This window comes from Drosophila virilis, chromosome 3 (genome assembly GCF_030788295.1).
Source record: "Drosophila virilis strain 15010-1051.87 chromosome 3, Dvir_AGI_RSII-ME, whole genome shotgun sequence".
NCBI classification, from domain to species: domain Eukaryota; kingdom Metazoa; phylum Arthropoda; class Insecta; order Diptera; family Drosophilidae; genus Drosophila; species Drosophila virilis.
In genome coordinates, this window is record NC_091545.1 from 28,008,211 (window position 1) to 28,018,050 (window position 9,840).

Below are 9,840 nucleotides of genomic sequence, written 5' to 3' on the forward strand. Positions count from 1 at the left end.
GCGAAAACAGTCTGTACATAAGTATTTGTATGCCTCTAAAATTATGAATTGTAAGAAAATTGTTAGTAATATTAATAACAGAATTTAATAATATAATTATATTAAGAAAATAAGCATTAAAAATCCATAGCAAAAAAAAAAAAAAAAACTGGAGTATGAGAACAAGAAAGCGCAAAACAAAAAGTACTCAGACCAATCAATCACAGGTAGAATACACGTTTGACGAGGAAGGAAACGCGCAAGGTAGAGGAAGACGGCGCACATATAGTCCGGGCTCAGCAGAATAGCCTACAGTCGAAGTAGAACGTTTTCCAAACATTAATATGGCGGAAGGTCCAGAAGCTAGTGGCTTAGGTGAAACTCTACGTACAGTGTTAGAAAGAGTTCTTAAAATTAACCACAATACGATGATGAGAGAGATTGCTAATATGCAACGTAACTTAGTAGAAGCCGTACGCAAAGAAAGAGCTAGACCTTCATTAGAAAATTTTAACAATCATCTTGAATTGCCTAATGAAAATGGCACCTCGGCACACTTAATCGTAACCAGTCACGTAGTTTGAATAATTCCAATAATTTTCCTATAGCGAGCAATGACAAAGTGCAAGTGGATAAGTGGAATATTTCTTATGATGGAAGTGATGATGAAGAAGAATTTTTATTCAAAGTAGCTACATTAGTAAAAAGGCACAATTGCTCGGAATCTCGATTGTTAGCAGAGTTTCATGTACTGTTACGAGGGAAAGCCGAAATATCGTATTGGTTCTATCTGAAGCAAGAACCAGAAGCTACTTTCAAGGATTTAAAATTAGCTATTACTCACAAGTTCTGAGAGACAGACAACGAATCTGAAAGGTTGATGCGTGTTATTGGGAGACAACAGCAATTTATGGAAACGTTTGATGAATTTTATATGGATGTTGTCACAAAGAATTCCCGTCTGAAAGAACCGTTAAGTGATGCAAAACTAGCAGATATAATAAAAGGAAATGTTAGAGAATCTTTAGGCAACCTATTGTTCGCCCAAAGCATTTTTAGTTTAGATCACCTTTTGTCGGAAGCTCGTAAGGCCGAAAAGTTTATGGCTCGTAAACAAATTAGACGCTTGCAGCAGACAACTGGTAAATTTGCAAATGAAATAGAAGTATCGGATCTAAAGGCAGAAGAATCTGACAGCGAGAAAGAAATTGAATTATCCGCTTTTAAGAAATTCGAGAAAAGTTATGAAAAGGCAGTAGATAAGTCCAAGTATAGGTGTTGGAACTGTGATCAAATAGGTCACTCGTTTTATGACTGTCCGTCTGCAACAAGGATTCTTTTCTGTTACCGATGTGGTGAGAAAAATGTAACCTCGATTACTTGTCCTAAGCATAAGGGAAACAATTAGCCGTACGTGGGATTAAAGGGGTTACCTCGTTCGAGAAAGAAATCCCAATCAAACAATTAAATAAATCTAAAACAGAAGAATTAAGTGAATATAAAGTGAATGAATTACATACATTATGTTTAGAGCAGCTTAAGTGCAAGCTAAGTCTAAGAAAAATTTCATCTAAAATATTAAAATGTAGAGAAAGATTTAAAAATAGAATGCATTTACGAAAGGAATTAGAAACTATTATTTGCAGCTAGAGCAATGATAATAGGCCATATGCAAAAATTCGGATAGGCGATGAAGAAGTATATGGTTTATTAGACTCAGGAGCATCAGTTAGTGTATTAGGAAAAAATTGTTTGGAGAGAATGGATAAAATGCTTTTATCAATCAAAGAATTAAAATGCTCAATTAAAACAGCTGATGGAAAGTTACAAGACATTTTGGGAACGGTAGAAACAGAGGTTTCTTATAACGGATTAGAGAAAAACATTTTATTTTATTTAGTACCCAGTCTACAACAAGAAGTTTATTTAGGAGTTAATTTTTGGAAAGAGTTTAATATAGCTCCAAAATTGATTTCTGCATTAGAAGTGCAACCAGATAATGTTCCAATGATGAAAAGCAAATCGTTGTCGAATACTCAAACCAGACAACTTAAGGAAGTTATTGAAGAATTTCCATCGTTTACTAAATTAGGACTAGGTCGTACCAATCTAGATATCCATGATGATGATACGGGGACATCAGAGCCGTTTAAGCTCAAGCACCACCCAGACAAAAAGAAGTTAATTCAGAATTAGATCGTATGTTAGCTTTGGGAGTAATAGCAGAAAGCCACTCTCCTTGGTGCCGTCCCATGGTATTACTTAGAAAACCTGGAAAGGTCAGGCTGTGTATTGATTCTCGTCGATTAAATTCTATTACTAAGAAAGATGCATACATCAATGGATTACTCAGTCGATTGCAAGATACGTACTTCATCTCAGGTATAGATCTGAAAGATGCTTATTGGCAAACACCGTTAGATGAAGCATCGAGAGAAAAAACGGCTTTCGCTATACCAGGAAGACCTTTGTACCAATTCACTGTTATGCCCTTCGGCTTGTGCAGTTCAGCACAAAGAATGAGTAGATTAATGGATAAGGTAAAACCAGGGTCGTTGAGAGAAAAAGTTTTTATTTATCTTGATGATTTGCTAGTATGCAATTCGGATCTTGATAGTCACCTTAAAACACTAAGACAAGTAGCGGATTGTTTGAAAAAGGCTCAATTAACTATTAATGTCGAGAAGAGTAAATTTTGTCAACAAGAAATAAAATACTTAGGTTATATTGTGGGTCAAGGAACCTTGAAAACTGACCCGGGGAAAGTAGAGGATATCGTTCGTTTTCCAGTACCATCAACACAACGGCAAGTCAGACGATTTCTAGGCATGATTGGATATTATAGACAGTTCATCCCAAACTATGCTGAATTAGCAGCACCATTAACGGATTCTCTTTAGAAATCATTGAAGTTCGCATTATTGCCTGAAGCAGTACAGGCAGTTGCAAATCAAGTGTTGCAAGTGTTGGTACAGCCAGACTTTAATAAAGAGTTTACTATTCAATGTGACGCTTCGCGGGCAGGAGTAGGTGGCGTTTTAACACAATGCGATATAAACGGCAAGGAACACCCTATAGCTTACGTCTCTCAGAAATTAAAGAAACGTGAAAAAATTATACAGTCACGGAACTAGAATGCTTAGCAGCTATAGTGTGTTTAAAAAGATTTAGACCCTACGTAGAAGGCTTACCATTTAAAGTGATAACTGATCATGTCAGTCTTAAATGGCTTATGACACAAAAAGATGTAATAGGGAGACTAGGCAGATGGAGCTTAAAATTGCAACAATATGGTTTCAAAATTGAGTACCGTAAAGGCTCACTTAATGTAGTACCCGATACTCTGTCTAGGGGATATTTAGATTGTTTAGAAACACCCCAGAAGCTATCAGAAATGATTTGGAAAATCAATGCTTTCAATCACCCGAGTATGACAAATTGAGAATGCTAGTTAGTAAAAATGCCAATTCGTTGCCAGATACTTGTGTTTCGGGCAATTTCGTATACCAAAGAGTTCAATTTCGGAAAGGCGAATTTGAAGATGAAGTCAGCTTATGGCGATTGTGGTTACCTAGTGAGTTACGAGCTCAAGTTATTGCAAGTAATCATGATGACTCATCGTGTCATGCAGGTTTTGGTAAAACTCTCGCGCGAATTAGAGAAAAGTATTATTGGCCCAATATGTGTAAGGAAGTTAAGGTATTTGTAGAGCAATGTGAAAATTGTAAGATGGCAAAGCCAAGTAACATTATTCAAAGACCGCCCATGGGAAAACAAATAATTACAGAGAGACCATTTCAGAGAATATATATGGATTTGTTAGGACCGTATCCGAGAACTAAACTAGGTATTTCGATGGTATTTATTGCTATTGACCATTTTACGAAGTACATATTCTTAAAAGCACTAAAAAAAGCCAATAGCATAAATATTATGCAGTATTTAGAAGAACACATATTTCATGCTTTTGGTGTTCCACAATATATTCATAGCGACAATGGTAAACAGTTTGTATCTTCTCAAATGGTAGAGTTTTTACATAAATATGGGATTGCACAAATACGTACAGGCTTATATTCTCCTCAAGCAAACGTCAGTGAGTGAGTAAATAGAGAAATTTTAATTAAACTAAGGATTTTGCTTAAGAAAAAAAACGATCAGTGGGATAAGCATTTGTCAGAAATTTGTAGTGTCTTGCGTAGCGATTATCACAGCTCTCTAAAATGTACTCCATATTTTAGCTTGTTTGGTCAGCCGATGTTAAGGCATGGAAAAAGTTATAAATTGTTACAACAATTAGAAGCGCTGCGAGATAATCAGGTGAATGTAATGCCACATTGTAATAAAATGCAACTGCTACATGACAAAATAAAAGACAATCTATTGGAAGCACATTTAAAATCAGAAAAATGTTATAATCGAAGATCGAGATGGGTGAATTATAAAGAATGACAGGAAATTTTTAGAAAGAAAAAAAAAAAATAGGAACAGCACTATATGAAATAGAAGATATGCAAGGGAAATTTGTAGGAAAATTTCATGCTAAAGATCTAAAAGCTATGTAATGTGCCCGGCTTTATCTCAGGTTGTGGTCGAGCCCCACGAGAGAAAAATTGTAAAGGAGGATAAGTCAACCGTTTCTTCCTTTTCTTCGGCTTAGAAGCCTGCGAAGAAGGTGGTGTTGCGGCTGCCTTGTAAAATATGAAAAGTATGTTTGTTTTTTTTAACGTAGTCAGAAAGTGTCAGCTGATTCTTAATAATTTACATTTAAGTGGTAACCTTATCTGGTAAGAGAAAATTGTAAATCGGGTGATCTGGCAACGCTAGATGTCAAAAGCATTGGAAGGATCCCGTTGATTGGAGAGCTTTTTTTTGTACACCGATGCTGAGACCAAACCAAATCGCGTGGCGTGATTTCTTTTCTTTTAATTTTGGCGGCACTACGAAGCAGTCGTGCATTTTAGAGCTACATCAAGTAATCTTTTGCAAGCAAAGAGACCAGTTGTCTAAAGACACGTGGAAGAAATTTACCACCAACCGAATACTGATCAGTAGGCCAATATAACAGCCGGCGAAGTTTAGGCCGTGTAGCCATAGCCACGGGTGTGAAGTCCACCGTGAGAGTCTGCCACCACGAGTGTGGAATTCTAGAAGAACTTTCTCTATCCACGGAAAGGCGAAAATTTCGACGGAATGCTGTTGGCATAAGTAGCTTCGACGGCCACAGTAACAGCTTAAATTTCACAGTGAAAGGAGCAACAAGCACGTATGGCCTCGCATATAGCCTCAATGCTCAGATTTAGACTTTTGGTGCACACGCGTGCTTCTACATAACCTATATCTTCGGAACGCCAATGTGAAAATGGACTCTGAAAAACCATCTACATATATATAAGCAGCAGCCCTCCCTTCGTTATGAAATATGCTAAAGAAAATAAACAGCAATTTCAAAATAAGATCTTCGTAAATCCGAATTCTTAATGGTGCAGCGTGGACCGACCAGACAGTAGATCCAGAAGAACGAATGACGGGATGTAATTTTAATTGGAGCGCTGCCCTTGAATTATTCTTAGTATATATATATTTTTATTTTTTTTTTTTGTAGCCCAGTTAAACAAATATTAACGATCATGTTTTTCTTACAATGATTTTTGCAAGGAACGGTATACTTGCTTTTGTAATATAAGCTAATTCATATATACGTAAACTAAAGTCTTATTCATTTACAGATGGTGCTGATTTGAGCTCAAACATCACTTTACTAAATCATCTTTCACCGACATCATTTAAATTTCATACTTCATCATATGTAAAACGCTATATTCGCACGTAAGTTGTATCGTATCCTCAATGAGCAAAAACAAGTTAATTAAAGACATGATCAAGAAGCATGCTCTTCTAGCATATAAAGTTTCAAAACTTTAAAAATCAGTTCGTTTAAGAAAGAAAACATATATTGTTAAATATAATAGTCGGTATAAGCGTTGATATAATGATCAAGAACAAGATCATTAATATTTCATTAAATGTATCAGTAATATAATGATATTCACTTTGATGTAAATCTTATTTGAGGCATGCAGATGTGGAAGTATAAAGACGGGGTAGAAGTTTAAAATGTAACTAAATGGCACTAAAAGGGACAATCTCATATAATTTTACACACGAGGATTGTCATGGCGTTGCTTTGATCAGAGCAATTTATAGGGAGGGAAAATTAAGTGTGTAGCCTCAGTTATGCCATCCAACTAAGCCAAGAACTATCGTGAACGATAACGTCTGTCCGCTTTTCAGTTAGTACCGCTTTATAAGCACCAGTCTTGACACGTGTATTTGTTATTTATTGTTTCGGTAGCAGTAGCATTCTTAGGCTATGAGTTTTGTTAGTTTCAAGATCTCACACCCCATACGGCGAGCTAAGCAACGCAACCCGACGTGTCAAGCAGGAAACGAACACTCATAAGAATAGAGCATCAATAAGTTAAACAGCCCTAGGTATCATGCATATATCAGTGCACTATTCTAGCCGCCTACAGCCACCAGAGTTACAATAATTGTCATGAGAACGAGAGAGTAAAAACGACGTGGCATTCGGAGGCTGTGTTGTTTTTGTTGTTTTTAACTACTCAGACCGTTTTTTGGTGGTAAAAAAATTCCTTTGTTCTCTTTGCTATTGTCCGCCGAAGCGAGCAGACCGTGGTCAAAGTTATAAGTGATTTGTTAAAATTTGGATCTCTATAAAGAGGTAAGTAATTAACAAGTGTAAATTAATAACTAAACTATTCCTATTAATTAAATAGTTTTGCGACCAATAATTAAATTTAAAAAAAGAAATATAAATAAATAAACATACAAAAAGGAAAATTGAAAAATGCCATAAAAATTAAAAAGCATACAATATACTTGCGAAGCTTGTCATGTGAAACGAGTCGCAGAAAAAATTAAGATAGCTAAAGAAAATGAAGTAGAAATTAAATTTGATTACGCACTTTAAAATGTACTCCACGTGGCATTGTGAAACGAATCGTTCCAGGCGAGTACGTTCTCTATGGGTTAAAAGGCGCTAACGGATTTCCTTTCCAATTTCACTTATCTTTCTCCCAATATTAGTTTAGAAGGGTTTCCATTGTGTAAAAGTACAAACGAACAAACTTGGTGTAACATACAACGTATGTAAGCGAGCTGATGTCCGTGTAGCTTCTAGCGGAGCACGCGCTGGTTCCGGCACAGTGAAAACGGCTGGGGTGGGTTGACCACGAAATGGCTAAGCTACCTACTCGCAAGCTCTTATAATTATATATAAACCAAATTCGCGTGCTTTTAAGATGTCCAGTTCGATTGCACAAACAAAATTACGGGGGTTAGGAAAATTCTACAGAGTTACCGAAATGGTACTAGATTGATTAGGGACCTTATCTGTATATGTTGTTGTTATGATGCGCTGGTATCAATGCGACAGCTGTTGCCCACCCTATCACCCATGATCACCGGGGACGCTTGACCAGACAAATGGTCGGTGATCCTAAAACAACACAGATTACATTACCCCAAGGAACGATCGATCGAAAATTAAGTTTTTGTATGAAAAAACATTTTGTTTTTCAAGATATCTTGACCAAACCTCGGCACTTATTAGTTTTACATTACTCCTCATATATATGTAAAATCCTATTAATATCGGACCGCTATATTATATAGCTGCCATAGGAATAATCTGTCGAAAATTAAGTTTTTGTATGAAAAAACATTATGTTTTTCAAGATATCTTGACCAAACTCGGCATTTATTAGTTTTACTATGCTCCTCACATATAGACAAAATCCTATTAAGATCGGACCACTATATCATATAGCTGCCATAGGAACGATCGGTCGAAAATTAAGTTGTATGAAAAAACATTTTGTTTATCAAGATATCTTGACCAAACTCGGCATTTACTATTTTCCCGGTACTTCTTAGATATGGGCAAAGCACTATGAGCATTATGAAAAGGTTGGGTCTGCAAGGGTATTAGATCTTTGGCGTGCCAATTAAATGCCATAATTAAATTATTATTAGACCATTCTCTTTTTGCTCGGAAATTAAGTGCAGAAAAAAAATACAATTTAAGAGTTTTTTGCTTCACTTACATATATTCACTCCATCTCCGAAAGCGCTTCCATCGATGTAATGTGCGATGATCTGCTGAAAAAAAATCACTTCGATTTGCACAAAATAAATTTAGAAGAAAGAAAAAAAAAGAAGGCTCTAGATAACATGTAACTTGTATTCTCTCTCTTTCTCTTTATACGTTGCTTTTCGAATTTGTTTAAAATCTGGTTCTCACCAGCAATATGGCGATCCGAATTTCGGAGCATGGAAGGAGAGAAGGAGAATATAGGCCAATGGAAAGAGTATGTAAGACAAGCAAAAAACGGAGTTAAAGAAAAAATGCGGAATAAGAATTTGACCATGCGGTGGCACTCTTTTGCCGAAAAAAAAGAAAAAAAGTAACTCCCACATAACTATTGTAAAATTTTAAATTATACGCTTAAGGCGACTTATTCAGATTTTTCACTTTTCTGTTAGCTAAGCTAATTATTCATATTTCCAGCAAAAAAAGAATAACACTAAAAAAAAATGTTTGCCGCTGCTAGTTGCAGAAAGTCGAAAGACTATAATATCTCGTTATACTTTGTTGATGAGAATATTACGAAGCGTCATACCTGCAATAGACAGGTTGAAATATAGGTGCTTTTTAGTCTTTTGGGTCAACAAGAAAAACGGTCTAGCAAAAATTTAACTTACCCCTGATTGGGTCTGGCACTTTTCATCGATGCGGTCACTTAGATATTTTTTGAAATTACTTCTATAAAAATGATGCTTCAAAAAATACTGTTTCTCACAGGTTAAGCTTGATTGTGAGACAACCTTTCTCCACAGTGGACCAAAGGTAAAAGAAAGATTTCAGCTCCGATCGCCTTAGGGGAAGCTATTTACAGCGACACCAGGACAGACGCCATTTCCAATTATCAAATTAACATTCCTCTACTATTTTTCTATTTCACTCGTTCCAAGCGATATCACGCCCGGGTTGAGCCATAGATGGCGAGATGTACTAGGGTAAGCAAGGTACAAGACCTTGACTGGACTTACATTGTCTATTTTTGGACTGTTTAGTTAAACTCAAACAAATTGTTCTTGCTTCAAGCGCCACTACAATGGCCAATTTTGACTAACGTCAATGGTACAAAGCCTGTATTTGTAGCTGGAATATATGTACGTCATTCCAAGCCCCGTGATCCGAATATTTATTTAGAAGAATTTGTCTGTGAATTATCAGAATTGATCACAGAGGGCATGATGTTTCGAGATACGCACTTCAAAATTTCTATTAGAGCATTTATTTGCGAAGCACCGGCCCGCGCCTTAATTTTGGGTGTGAAATACCACTCTGGGTTCTACTCATTTAACTATTGCGTTCAGAAGGGAGAAACTTTTAACAGGCGAGTAATTTTTAGAGGATCATGTAATCCTCCATGAACCAATTATAGCTTCCGAAACCGTCTTCAACCAGAGCACCACAACATACAATGCAAACTCATTCCTTTTCTTTGAAACGACACTAAATAACTTCGTTTAATAATAAACTGATATGCTTCAAAACATTTTACCAAGATAATTCAATAGAGAAGTTAGAGCTTTAGAGAATCTCGACAGATTTAAGGCAACGGAGTTTCGTACTTTTTCATTATATACCGGACCCATTGTTTTGAAGCACATTTTAAAGTTTAAAGTTTGTTAAATGTCTTTGTAAGCCAAGCAAATAATGTTTACAGTAAGGTTCCCTGCACACCATAAGCTCCTTTCCATTTGAAAACT